The sequence below is a fragment of the Pinus tabuliformis genome, chromosome Q, assembly GCF_031772625.1.
Source record: "Pinus tabuliformis cultivar Carrire ecotype Pingquan chromosome Q, CPIR1, whole genome shotgun sequence".
NCBI classification, from domain to species: Eukaryota; Viridiplantae; Streptophyta; class Pinopsida; order Pinales; family Pinaceae; genus Pinus; species Pinus tabuliformis.
Genome location: NC_142296.1, coordinates 1,353,200,790 through 1,353,215,109, shown reverse-complemented (window position 1 = coordinate 1,353,215,109; position 14,320 = coordinate 1,353,200,790). Strand labels below are relative to the sequence as shown.

Sequence of the window (14,320 nt, the reverse complement as noted above, 5' to 3'; positions counted from 1 at the left end):
AGTCTAATGTTGTTGTTTCTTTCTAGCCGTTGGAATGCTCGGTCTCTCTATTAATTTGTTGCCAAGGTCTGGTTCTTCATCTTGTCCTGACGATGAACCACACTTGCTGGTTCAAAACGCATCGACAAAAGAAAATATCAAATGTTTTATGAATATGGGACACATCATGCTAAGTATACAAACAATAAAGTGTTGTTCTCATCAATCCTCTAATGTTCATTAACTATTGCTTATAGTTGCAGGCACCAAATTGAAAGATCAAATTTCCATAGACACAATGGATCCCATAATATCTTTCATGGTGAAGTATTTGGGGTATATTCAAACCGTATATTTTTAAAAACACATATATTGATCTTGTTGTATAGACCAAATTTTATCATGTTTCCTTTTTATTGTTTTCCATTATTTTTTCAAATATTGCCAGGAGAGTGTTAAACAGGGATCAAACTTCTTGTGATAGTATTAAGTAGCGATAGAAAGATCAATAGTATGGTTCGCACATATATTTCATCGCATATCCCAGTGGGCCAGTTAGTGTGGTTGAGTTATAACTTATTTGAGCTTCATGCAGGAGGTCCCAGGGTCAATCCCCCAGAGATTATTGGCTCTGTTACATGCCTCTCTCAATAGTAGGCACCATAATAAGTATGATGGATTTATGCTAGGTACCATCCACAAAATGAAGGGAAGTTTCAACTTTCCAGGGGTTTCCCATGAAGTTTTCCTTTGAAAATAAAAGAAAAACCATTCTTGATAAAATATAGGAAACTAAATGGAATATCATCATGAGCATCATCATTGAACAGTGGGGCAGAAGTTTACCAACTTTTTCCAAGTGTGATCTGTGTAGAGTCCTCAATACCTGTAATATTTTTTATCTTTTCTAATGTCATCACCAAGCTCCCTTTCCTGCATTTTACCTACCTGTGTAATCTGAGAAGAATTCCAGCTTCAGCATAATATACCTGGACTCATTTCCTCCCTCTCGGCAAACTTTATCAGCAATCTTAACATTCTCAAAAAAATTCGTTTGGCCTTCCTGAATTGCCTTCCGCACCTCTAATTGCTATTCACTGTCCTTTTCTCTTTCCAAAGCCACAAAGTTTAATTCAAGCTGCATCTGCTATCTTTGGTTAGATGCCTGACAAGCTGCAAGCATAACAAACTTATGATCATGTAACATGAATATATAACATCTCTTTTTAATGAATTTAATCATTTATGGAAGAGAAAGCAGTCACAGGGATCAGAATACCTGTTCAAGTTCCAAATAATGCCAGAATTAAAAGGTTATGTCTGTCACTTGATTTCTTGACAATATTAAGATACATACATTCTCCACTTGAAAAAGCTGCACACAAATCTCACCAGTTTTAGTCTATCATTTCATTAGTCTCAGTGTCTCATGCCATTTTTTTAATTAGACTTGCATGAAAGCATGTGTGGTGTGTATCATTTACTTCTCAGATTGCAATTAGAAACATTAAATAATAGATAAAGTTAAATTACTGCCAAGAATTATTCCATAAGTCATTGTCAACAGATAAAGTTTTTGGATTTCCTATCTATATTCAAAGCTGATCTGTAATGAAAGGGAATGAGGTATATAGTCATTTGAAATTTTGTGCAAGCATTGAGGAAGCTAACATGGCTCATTCAATCATTAAAATAGTTGTATTTGGTGTTTATATGACCATTTGAAAGTGTGTTATGGAGAATGAATCCTCAACTCGGTACTACTGGCAGTTCTATTTTCAAAATGACACAGTTCTACCATTCCTTCCCTGTATAAAAGAAAATAAATGTAATGTATACAATATTCTGTATGTACCCAAACTTTTGATGCACTATATAAACAAACACTTTTTAAAATAACCCATACAATGTGGATTGGAATTGACCAAAGGTTTTGCAAAAAAATCCAGAAGCATTCCTTGGGTTTGAGGCTGCAAGAAACAAAAATTACTTTAGACTGTCAAACAGTTCACAGTAAACTTTTATTCATGTGCATACAGAAGACTTCAACACCAATACAAGTTAGTGCCTGGAATTTAAAGTTATCATTTGGTAGAAAGCTAAGGGAACTGCTATTCAGACATGAAATATACTTCTGAAGAAACCTCAGTCATGTTTGAAAACAAGTCAGCACAAAATTAAAAAGATAAAGGTTCTAAATCACAAGAAGATAATACAAAACTCTCCAAAGTAGTTCACTTAACATCTTAGGTTTGAGTATAATGTTCATCAAAAGTCACATGAAATGTACATCACAGTAAGAGGCATAGAAATACAAGTATTTATTTTGAGAATAGTGCTTCACAAGACTGGAAGAAATTTGCAGCCCCATTTCTGCAGGATGAATCAATCCCAAAAGGGAAAACCACATAACAGCCAGCATGTGCATGTCAACTGACTGACAAATGGCAATGCTAAGCACATAACCTGAAAGAAAAAGGAACCCTAGTGGGCTGCTTGAAAACCACCACCTTGAACTACAACCATATTGACATACCAAAATTGAAAATATTAATTGAAGTCAGCATACTTCATAATTCAAACAGTATCCATTAAGGATCGCTAATATTTCTTCTCGGAAATTATTGAATAAGCAAGTAATTTAGCCACTCTTTTTCATAAAATAATCAAATTGTAATTTAAAAAGCATACAAGAAAACATAAAAATGTAAAATTTAGGGTAAATATGATATACGTTCTGGCCCTAACCTTGGAGTAAAGCTATGCAGAAAAGTGACCATCCCAGTAATATTTCCATCATCCAAAAACAGCATACTCAAGCTCTTCATACTGACCAAAATATTCTCCCAATTATCTCAATAGACTCATCCCAGTCTATGCCAATACACGTCCCCTTCTCTATTTGTGTTGTTCCAGTCTTGATTTCCAATTTCCTTATCATGCTAGAAGCATAAAAAATGCATGGATAATAGCTGCCAAGACTGTCTCCATGATATGCATTAATTCATAGCAATGCAATCTTGTATTTTTTCTTTTTCGAGACATTATGACCTATTCACCAGTAATCCCCACACGAACACAAACCATCCTTGAAATGATGGAAACGGTTTGCATCCCTGACAATTATTTCACGCTTAACAAGCTTAGAAATGAATTTAGAAGCACTATGGCAATCACCACACACACGAAGGTTTTTTGTGATCTGGATAGGGGTTCCAGGGCTTGTATTGATAAGCCCAAAAGCAATGGCCAGCTTTTCACTGTGACTATAGAGCATGTGTTCCTTCAATTCCTCCTCCACATCATGTAGCACGAAATTGGTGGTAGGAACATACCCTGCTTCCTCCATCTGCTTAACCAAGGTCTCCAACATGGTATAAATATCTTCAGATTGAGGGTGTGATTTATCTCCTACAACGAATGCATGAACTTTGTTATTTACTTCAATGAAGCTGCATCCTGGTGCCTTTTTCAACCGTCTATGTTTCATCATTTTTCTCACCTTTGCCATGTCATCCCACCTGCCAGCTGCAGCATACATGTTTGAAAGTAGAGCAAAAACCCCTGCATTGTCAGGCTCCAAATCAAAAAGATGCTCAGCTGCACGTTCTCCTAGTTCAATATTACCGTAAATCCTACATGCACCAAGCAAGGACCCCCACACACCTGCATCAGGTTTAAGTGGCATCTTTTTGATAAAATATTCTGCTTCATCCAAACGCCCAGCACGGCCAAGGAGGTCCACCATGCAAGCATAATGTTTCCCTCTTGGTGTTATGCCATAATCCTGACTCATGCATTCGAAGAATCGCCAACCTTCGTCCACCAGGCCTGCATGACTGCACGCAGACAGTAGAGAAACAAAGGTGATCTGATCTGGCTTCAGCTCAGTCCTTTGCATTTCGCAAAAGAGAGCTACAGCATCCTCACCACGTCCATGCATTCCATATCCTGCAATCATCGCACTCCACGAGACCACATTTCTTTCAGGCATTTTATCAAACAATTGCCTTGCAATCTCTACTCTCCCACATTTGCAATACATATCAATAAGGGCAGTGGCCACCACAATATCACACTTAAGTCCGTTCCCAATTATGTAATCATGAAACCACTTCCCTTGCTGCAAAGCTCCTAAATGAGCGCACGCCAATAGCAGACTCACCATTGTACTCGAGTTTGGTTTCATTCCTTCCAGCTCCATTTGGCGAAACAGTCCTAAAGCCGCATCAGCATGCCCATTCTGTGAATACCCGGAGATCATTGCATTCCAGGATACCACATTTCTCTTAGCCATTTTGTCAAACACTCGGCGTGCAACATCAGCCATTCCACACTTGCCATACATATCTACAAGAGCAGTCCCCACAAAAGCATCAGATTGATATCCACTCCTGATTACATAACCATGGACCAACTTACCTTCTTCCAGAGTTCCTAACCTCGCACAGGCCTGGAGCACACCTACCACCGTAAAAGAGTCCGGAATCACTCCCACCAGCTGCAGTTGATGAAAAAGTACCAATGCCTCACTAGCCTGATCACTCTGTGAATAACCGAGAATCATAGCAGTCCATGAAACCACATCTGGTTCAGACATTTTGTCAAATACTTGCCGTGCATCATCGACACATCCAAACTTAGCATACATATGAATGAGTGCAGCACCCACAAAAACATTAGAACTGAAACCATTTCTAACAATATGATAATGAATTTCCTTGCCCTCTTGTAGAGCCGATAAATCGGTACACGCCTTTAAAACCCATGGAAACGTAAAATCATTTGGGCCTACGCCTTCATCTTGCATTTTGTAGTACACTGTAAGTGCTAGCCTGCTCAGCCCGTTCGTGGCAAACGCTTTGATAAGTGCATTCCATAAGTAAATATTTTTCTCATGAATCTTATCAAAAACCAGTTGGGCATCTCCTGGACTGCCACACTTGGTATACATGCTTACGAGCTTGTTACCCAAAAAAGGATTTTGTTGAAGACCACTTATAACTATTTGGGTGTGAAGTTGGATGAGAGTCTTGAGGTCCGTACATGACTGCAAAGCATGGGAAATGGTGTTTATATTTGGTGTTAAACAAAGTGCAGTGTAGATACATGAGGGAATTATGAGATGGGAAATATTGGGAGATGGGATGAAGTGGGTACTTTTTGTAAGGATTTCTTTTGTGATGGGAATTGTATGAATCATCAATATTAAATAATGGTAGATCTAGGATTGAACCAGGTCATAGATGTAATGGGTTACGCCTAGTTTGGAAACATTGGTAGGAAACTAGGGCGATGTTTTGCAGCAAACAAATTGTGAGTGGTCTGAAAATAAACCAATTAATGGTGGCTATGATTAAGTCAACGGTAGAGCTATGATTGGATCAGTTCGTGGATTGTATTAACACAGGCCTCATTTGGAGACAGCGCTTGTCACTTTGTGTGAATTTTTTTGCAGTAAACAAATGATGACTGGTTTGGAAATAGAAAAAGTAATAATGGTGCCTCTCGCTAACATTACTCCGGTCATTTATTGGTGTGTATTGTATCTCCTCCTTAATTTCTCTGTGATCGTTGCAGTTGTTAGAAAAACGATAACGACATTGTTTCTCAATTTGATGTCATGCTTTATAGGTTATCTTCCACATAAAGCTTTTAATAAATCAGATCCGTGTAGAAGTAATAATGTTGCCTCTCGCTAAGATTACTCCGGTCATTTATTGGTTTGTACTGTATCTCCTCCTCAATTTCTCTGTGATCGTTACAGTTGTTAGAAAAACGATAACAACAATGTTTCTCAATTTGATGTTATGCTTTATAGGTTATCTTCACATAAAGTTTTTAATAAATCGGATCCGTGTTGTTCTTCCAACCGTGCCCGGCGAGGTGCGGCACCACCGTGCACTTTCTTTTTAATAATACTCGTGCACATGGATCACGCCTAATTCACAACCGATACTTAGTTTGTGTTTTGCAACCAAGTAAAATGCATTAGCCTTTATACTTAATGAAGCCCATACTCATTCATTATCCAATATGCAATTATAAAACAAGAACAACAATTGCAACAAGTATAAAGGGGAGGGGCAACTCCCCGTAACGTGAGTCTGCCCAACCGTTTATTAAGAATATCAGTTTACAATATAATGTACAAGTGTGCCTGGCAGAATCCAAGGCCAACACTTAACCAATTTTACAATGTCAGGCAACCTGCCTTTTACATACACATTTGTGCACCTTTGCCCAAGAGCGGGTGCCCACACGGTTCACCAAGACGCTCGTACAATCCTACACAAATACCTGTCCAAACTGCAACTCATAGCATCTTCGACCAACCAAAATCCAAGTAGAACCTCTGCGCATTCACCATGCCATGCGCATGAGTTATGCGCATAAGAACTGCGCACCAACCACAAGAAATGCGAAGGCAAGAAGCTTGAGCGAGTTCGTTGATGAACTGTCCTCCAAATGAGCTCAACGCTTCCATGTTTATACATGTCTTATCGTGGGTTTATGAGAGGGTGTCTAGCCTTAAGGCCGACCCCATACTCATCACCAAACGCCCACGAATACACTCTAACATGTCAGCTTTACTCCATTTGGTAACGCATATAAATGGTGAGCTCAACACTTAGTTTTATTTTAAGTGTCGTCCCATCGTCGCATATAAGTTCGTCGCATTTCGTCGCAAGGTTCGGATGACCGTCGCATAAGTGGCTCGGAACATTGTCGCACAAGAGCGTTCGCCGTCGCACGTTTGTCCGCTCGTCGCATCAAAGGAGCGCTCACCCCCGCGCGCCCGTCCGCTCGTCGTGCACGCCTGCTCGAGTCGCGAAGGCCTTACATCCTCCTCCACCTGAAATCGTTGTCGTCCTCGACAACATACCATCTCGGTAGTTCACCACCAAGATCATCATCAACCATGATGTAGACTCCTCCATTTAAGGAAAACATCTCTGCAACATATATAAAGCTCCATCTCCACCATGTCACGCCTTAGTGACTAATTGTCACCAAGTCAACCATACCAATGTATGTCATAGATCTCCATGATCATCGACCACTCTATCACAATTTCCCTATGCTGCTCTCCATCATGGAAGGTTGATCCCTCCAACTCAAGCTACATGTCTACCGCAACAATGTGTCAACCCCATCATGTCATCACCACCATGTGCAAAACTGCCCATGATATATCAACAAGTGCTAACACACCTCAACCATGTGTCAACATCTCATCTCAACAAGAAGTCATCTCAATCCATGATGATCAATCATCATGTGTCGTCCCCATGTGAACTGCTGCCATGATACTCCAACACAATGCTAACACATCTCTGTACACTGTCGACCCCCATGTCTGAACTAGTTGGGTAGCTAATCCAACTATCACGCCCAAACAATGAGAATGCACATCCTCATGCCACCATCAGTCGTTCCTCAAAGCATCCTGTCACATCCTGAACTCGATCAAGAATCCATCCTCATAAGTAAACCATGCTCAGGGCCATGAAGTAGCCCTCATCTCAACTGCAACATGTCATCCATGATGCTTGGTTTCAATGTGCTACATGAAATTAGCCACATTTATCCCAACATCATCCATATGTGTGTCTCCTCCATATGAAGAGACCATCTCATCAAACTCCAACTCTCGGTATGCCACATCCATGTCCATGAAGCAACCCCCATCACATCTGCAATGTGTCATCCCTCAAGTCTCCATAGAAACAAGTATACACCTGCCTCATCTATCCATGTGCTGCCCATGATCATAGATCAATCAGCTCTCATGTCAAAAGGTAGTTGAGTCTCGGCTCAACTCATGCCCAAGTGTTGCCACCAAGGCATCATCATCATCGTAACTCCATCACTCCAAAGTGTCTCATATCGATCCTCCACATCAAGTCACACCCATGCATGTACTTGAAAGTATGCACCTGCATCAAAGTCCCTGACCTCAGCTCCTCAATGCATTAGATCCTCTAAGTCCACCATGTATGAAGTCCCCAAAAGTCACAACAATCTCATGTCATTATGAGCTCCATAAATCATCCCCAACCAACACTCTAGCAAGCATACAAGTCTCGGCCCAAAGGTCCCTGCAAGATGCCTCAGCTCTCCATGTAGTAGGAATGCTCCATAGTCTACTCACAACTCCATCCAAGTCCATGGTCTTGTTGCACAAGAGTGTACAACCTCTCCATAGTAATAAGTCTCCATGTCACACAGCAAATCTATCTGCCCAACATCCCTGCCTTGGCACTCTTCATTAGATGCCCATAAGTGACACCTCTACAAGTGCTCCCACACAATGTCCTGGCATAAGACTGCCATGCTCCATGTCTCCAACCTGATGTCCATGACTATGTTGCCCATGTAGCCCAACCATGTAGACCCATCACAACAACTAGTCATCCTCATCCAAGCTGCAATCTTTGGTTTAGTGAACTCGGTCACCCAACCATATCATCATGTCCTGAGTCCCTCCATCATAGCTCTTCTACCAAAGTGTCCATCAAGACTATCTCTTGGTCTCGGCCATGAGAAGTCCACCCAAGAGTGTGCCCTTCAATCTGTCCATGAGTCATGCCGGGCACTTAGCCATGTGGCTAAAGCATGACCCAATCATCCACAACGATCATCAAGTTCCACCCTTGTCAAGGGCCTTTGTATCTTCTATCATGAAGTCACAAGTAGCCCTAACAAGTCCAGCAACCATCAACAATCCTTGTTCATCATCATGAGTCTCCTCCATGTGAGTGACTCCATCCATCCATGTTGACAAACTGCACGATCCTGGTCCAACTTGATCAGCTTCAAGTTCTCCCTCCATCATGTCTTCATCATCATGGTGTTCTTCCATACGAGTGTCCTCATCCCTCCATGCTGACAAACTGCATGATCTTGGTTCAACTTGAACATTCTCAAGTATGACTTCCATCATAGTCAAGTCTGCAGCATCTTCTTCTACCATGGCTTCCTCTTCCTGGGTTGCACAATCTGCAACTTCACCTTGCCCCATTGTCCAACCGAGTTGAAGAAGCTCTTCTTCAATGTTTTTCTCCAAGACTTCAAGTTTATCTCGGATTCGGGGATTCTCTTCCTTCAACCTTTTCAACCTGTATAAGGTAAGCAAGAGCTTCCCTTCACCTTCTCCCAAACTTGCCATGCCTTGTACTTCGTCTTCCCCGGTTCGTACTTCGTTCAGACGCCCAAACCGTGTATACCTGTCCATACGCAGTCCCACTTGCCCACCTGACAAGTGCCCAAATCGTATGACCAGCACGTAGTACCGCCTGCCCAATGACACCCAGTTCCAACCTTTACCAGCTTCACCAAGTTCCCTGCAATCATGAACCAGTCCTTGTTCCACTTCGTGTGAAACGACTTCCTTCACTTGCAAGTGCTTGCTTCCACTGTCACGAGCAACCTGCTCACCAGCTCTAGACCAAGCTCTGATACCAACTGTCACGCCCCCAGGTCTACGGTAGTCTTCCAACCGTGCCCGGCGAGGTGCGGCACCACCGTGCACTTTCTTTTTAACAATACTCGTGCACATGGACTACGCCTAATTCACAACCGATACTTAGTTTGTGTTTTGCAACCAAGTAAAATGCATTAGCCTTTATACTTAATGAAGCCCATACTCATTCATTATCCAATATGCAATTAAACCGAGAATAATAACAATTGCACACAAGTATAAAGGGGAGGGGCAACTCCCCGTAACGTGAGTCTGCCCAACTGTTTATTAAGAATATCAGTTTACAATATAATGTACAAGTGTGCCTGGCAGAATCCAAGGCCAACACTTAACCAATTTTACAATGTCAGGCAACCTGCCTTTTACATACACATTTGTGCACCTTTTCCCAAGAGCGGGTGCCCACACGGGTCACCAAGACGCTCGTACAATCCTACACAAATACCTGCCTAAACTGCAACTCATAGCATCTTCGACCAACCAAAATCCAAGTAGAACCTCTGCGCATTCACCATGCCATGCGCATGAGTTATGCGCATAAGAACTGCGCACCAACCACAAGATATGCGAAGGCAAGAAGCTTGAGCGAGTTCGTTGATGAACTGTCCTCCAAATGAGCTCAACGCTTCCATGTTTATACATGTCTTATCGTGGGTTTATGAGAGGGTGTCCAGCCTTAAGGCCGACCCCATACTCATCACCAAACGCCCACGAATACACTTTAACATGTCGGCTTTACTCCATTTGGTAACGCATATAAATGGTGAGCTCAACACTTAGTTTTATTTTAAGTGTCGTCCCATCGTCGCATATAAGTTCGTCGCATTTTGTCGCAAGGTTCGGATGACCGTCGCATAAGTGGCTCGGAACATTGTCGCACAAGAGCGTTCGTCGTCGCACGTTTGTCCGCTCATCGCATCAAAGGAGCGCTCACCCACCGCGCGCCCGTCCGCTCGTCGTGCACGCCTGCCCGAGTCGCGAAGGCCTTACACGTGTAGTCCAACAATTCTCTCACGGGAGCTAATCCCCCTTGTATCTCCAGTTTGTCGGGTCCTCTCATATCTCATTTTGTCATATAATAGCTTCGACATGCAGCGATCAGGAACCCTTGTGTTTTATGATAAGCTACTCACCTCGGACTCGCATTCCAATAATCTTGCCAGTGGTATTCCTTACCGTATTGCATAGACATCAGATACAAAAGGGCAGGTTCTGCTTCATCCTCAAATAATCAATCCACAGGGAAATTTCCAACAAAAGTTACTAACCTTAAGTTGCTCCAACCCTTGTTCCTATCAAATAAGCACTGAAAGGAGGACTACCTAGTTCACGCACTGATATCATGTAGCTCTTAGCTATAGATTTATCTGGTTCCCCGCCAGTGTCATTGGTAGAGTGCTTTCAGCTTCTAGAAATTAAGCTAGTCCATACATTCTTGAAGTTGTATACTATTGTTCTACATAGGAAGCTCTCCATTGACCTTGAGCAGAGACAGACTCAGAGCTATGGGACATGCAGGTTTTCGCCCAACTCATCAGACTATTGACCACATCTTCACCCTTTGCGCCGTGATTGAGGAGACATGACACCGCTCATCGAAAGTCTACTGTTGTTTCGTAGACTTGCGGAAAGCTTTTGACTCCTTTCCGAGGGAAGCCTCACACCAAAGACTCAAAGATATTGGCATCTCGGCAACCCTATTGGCAACTATTACGCGCCTAATTGAGTCTATCATTTGTCATCTTCGCATGGCTCATGGGATGTCTGATTCAGCTGAAGCACTACTGGGGTTAAGCAGGGTTGTCCATTGTCCCCTACCTTGTTTGGGATCTATATTGATGAGTTGGAGGCTTTTCTACACGAGTATATCCAGGACACTGATGATTGTCTTCTTCACCAAGTTCTAATTTATATTCTACTCTTTGCTAAAGATGTGGTCCTCCTCTCCTCATCTCCAGAAGGTTTAGAGAGGGAGTTGGATGCCTTAGCTTTGTTTTGCGATCTTTGACAGTCGATGGTCAACCTGGGTAAAACCAAGGTTACAATCTTCAATGGGGTGAAGAAAACTTTGGACCTTCACTTCTTATTCAAAGGGGAGGAGGTTGAGATCACCAGCACATATACGTACTTAGGGGTGCAATTCTCAAGTCCCTGCTTTAGTTTGCGACCAGTGCTTCAACCTCAGATCAATAAAGGATATGGATCATTATCCCTTCTCGAGAGGTAGTGCTTTCGACATCACTTCCAGGACATCTCATCCAAGATGAGCCTCATGGACACCTTGATTCGTCCCGCTGTTCTATATGGCTCAGAGATTTGGGGGCCGTCTTTACTTGAGTCAAATTGGGCTTCAGTTGAGAGAGTCCAGATTCTTCTTCTCCGTCACATCATCAGATGCAAACAAACAATACCTCAGCACGTCGTCCTTGAAGAGTTTGGAGCTCAGCCCTTTCGTCTTGAGACAATCTTCAGTTTGGTCTCAATCTTGCATCATGTCTAGGGCTTTGCAAACTCGATAAAGAGTAGGGATCGATATCCTTACTTGGTATATGGATTTTCTAAGACTATTGCTCATTCTACTCCCTCGAGTCGGGCTAGATGTTGGTTTACAAGAGTTTCAAATCTCTTAGAGTTAGTGGGCATTCAATTGGATCATCTCCCTCCCTTCCGATATTCCTTGGATGCTCCTAGTCACCTTCTACCTACTAGACAGGGGTTGAACAAGATCATTAGGGTGGACATCTACAGGTAATTCGTCCAGGTCACCTGGGTCAATCCTCCAGGAGGGTTGTGCCCAAAGATGGCCTTCTACGCTGAACACTTCATGGACTTGAGAGACAGGCTCATTATTCGACCCCAATATACATTTCACCACTAAATGCATGCTCTTCACATTCCTCTATGCTAGTTCAGAGTAGGTTCTCATAGACTTCGGATAGAGATGGACCACCAGATTGATAGACCAAACAAAATCTACGAGGTATGTCATTTACAGGGAGTAGAGACCGAGGTGCACTTCAATTTTGAATGCCCTATCTACTGCAAGATCAAAGGAAGGTTCCATTGCTTGTTCAGAAAGTCTCAGACCCTCGTAGACTTTTTCAGGGATCCCGATCAGAGATGTTTGGCCCTATATATGCAGGAGGCTCTCAAGTTTCGAGCGCATATTCTTCAGCGTCCCATCAGACCAAACACCACACAGTGGATCGCGACATTTTTCAAGGTGCTACCTTCAGGTAGGGGCACTAAGAGACCGATTGATGCCGTTTCATATCCAGACTCTAGATCAGTGAGGATTTGTGGGACCTCACCCCGCCACACGAGATTTCAGCAGCAAATTCGTCTCATATCCGTCCCTGGGAGACGAACTAGGTCCCCCAAACCTCAGCAGTGCACGAACTCCCCCAAACAACGATTTAGTGGACAGTCTGCACTTCCCACCGCCCTTCATCAGGCGAACAAACTTTGTGGAATTTTCTTTAGTGTTCTTCAGTCAGCCTCGGATGTTAGGAGAGATGGGTCTGATCCTCAGACCCATTATCTCCTGGATCTTCTCCATTGGGGCATTCCATACATTGTATATTTTATGTTCCTACGTGTACCTTTAATATTCATGCATTGTATTTTTTTATAGGAGACTGTTTGGTTTTCCCGCATTGTATGGACATCATTGTACTCAACAATGCCCTTGACCTACTTTGTGGTCATTAGTTGGATATAGATATAATTATCTTATTATCTTATCTAGGCTAATTGATCCTAAGCTTGGAGTATTTTGGATAGTAGTCACAACCCCCTGCCAAGAGAAATTCCCCTAGCTCTCACAAGATGCTCCAAGTTGGAAGTGTTGGATTTAAGTTGGATAGTTTAGAAGGGTGTATGCCAAATGCAATCTTGAGATGGATGGACCTCCATGTGCTCGATCTCGATGACAATTGTTTCCAAGGGTTTATTTATGAATGGATTCTAAGTTTTCAAACCTTCCATATGCTTAATCTCTCCAACAACTACTTGTCATGCTTAATTGCCTAGAATGTTCATCTGTCAGTTGATCAAGAGATCGAGTATTCAGGCAGAAACAAAGGTGGATTTTATTCAGAAATTGTGACTGTTGCATTCAATTCCAACCAACTTAGTTTTGTTACTCGCTTCATGATTGTGAGAATTGAACTTTCGGACAATGATGTTGGACTCTCAAGATCGAACATGTTAACTTACCATCACTTTGGGATTATGGAATGATGTTGACTAACATCCTACAATTTCATACATACCGTGAATTTCGGGCTGGAATGAAATTCTTTAAAAATTGGACTGTGGAACCATTTAAATTGTTTTTTATGGAGGAAATGGATTTAGCATCATCAAGAACCCCCACAAAGAACCCTTAAGGCATACAAAATTTTGAAGTTTGAAAGTTGTAACTCAGATCTTCTCAAAATCATGTCAAAATTTCTATTGTTTTCTAGGCAAAAACATGGCCTATTTAGATTATGTATTATGGAACTAACCCACTTCTCAAGAGAATGTTATGGGTTTGGAGATTTACTAATGCATGTAGGTTTTGGTGTAATGCCAAGCTTCAACATGGTATTAGAACCTTAGCCTTAGCCTTACATTAGAGAGAATGTTCGACTAATTTTTGTACCTCTAAGAATCGATCCCATGCACTAAACATCACCCTAGAAATATAGGACTAACTACCCACTCAAAATAATATTACAAAAATTCATATTTGTTCAATTCATTTGAGTAAATTACATTGTCAATGCTTACATATTAGTTCAATGAGAGAGATTTCACCACTGTTTGGATTCTATGACAATATTTTGTCTTCCACAAACCCTATGAGGC

General features: G+C 41.9%; 1 pseudogene across 1 annotated transcript; it reads right to left on the bottom strand.

The window, feature by feature from the left end:
• Positions 1 to 476: 476 nt before the first annotated feature.
• LOC149224933 (pentatricopeptide repeat-containing protein At3g26782, mitochondrial pseudogene) lies at positions 477 to 5,638 on the bottom strand (annotated as a pseudogene). Its single transcript, XR_016249555.1, has 3 exons — positions 2,728 to 5,638; positions 1,259 to 1,354; positions 477 to 1,152 (listed from the first exon to the last, which is right to left on the bottom strand). The product of XR_016249555.1 is annotated as a pentatricopeptide repeat-containing protein At3g26782, mitochondrial pseudogene (transcript).
• Positions 5,639 to 14,320: the final 8,682 nt, after the last annotated feature.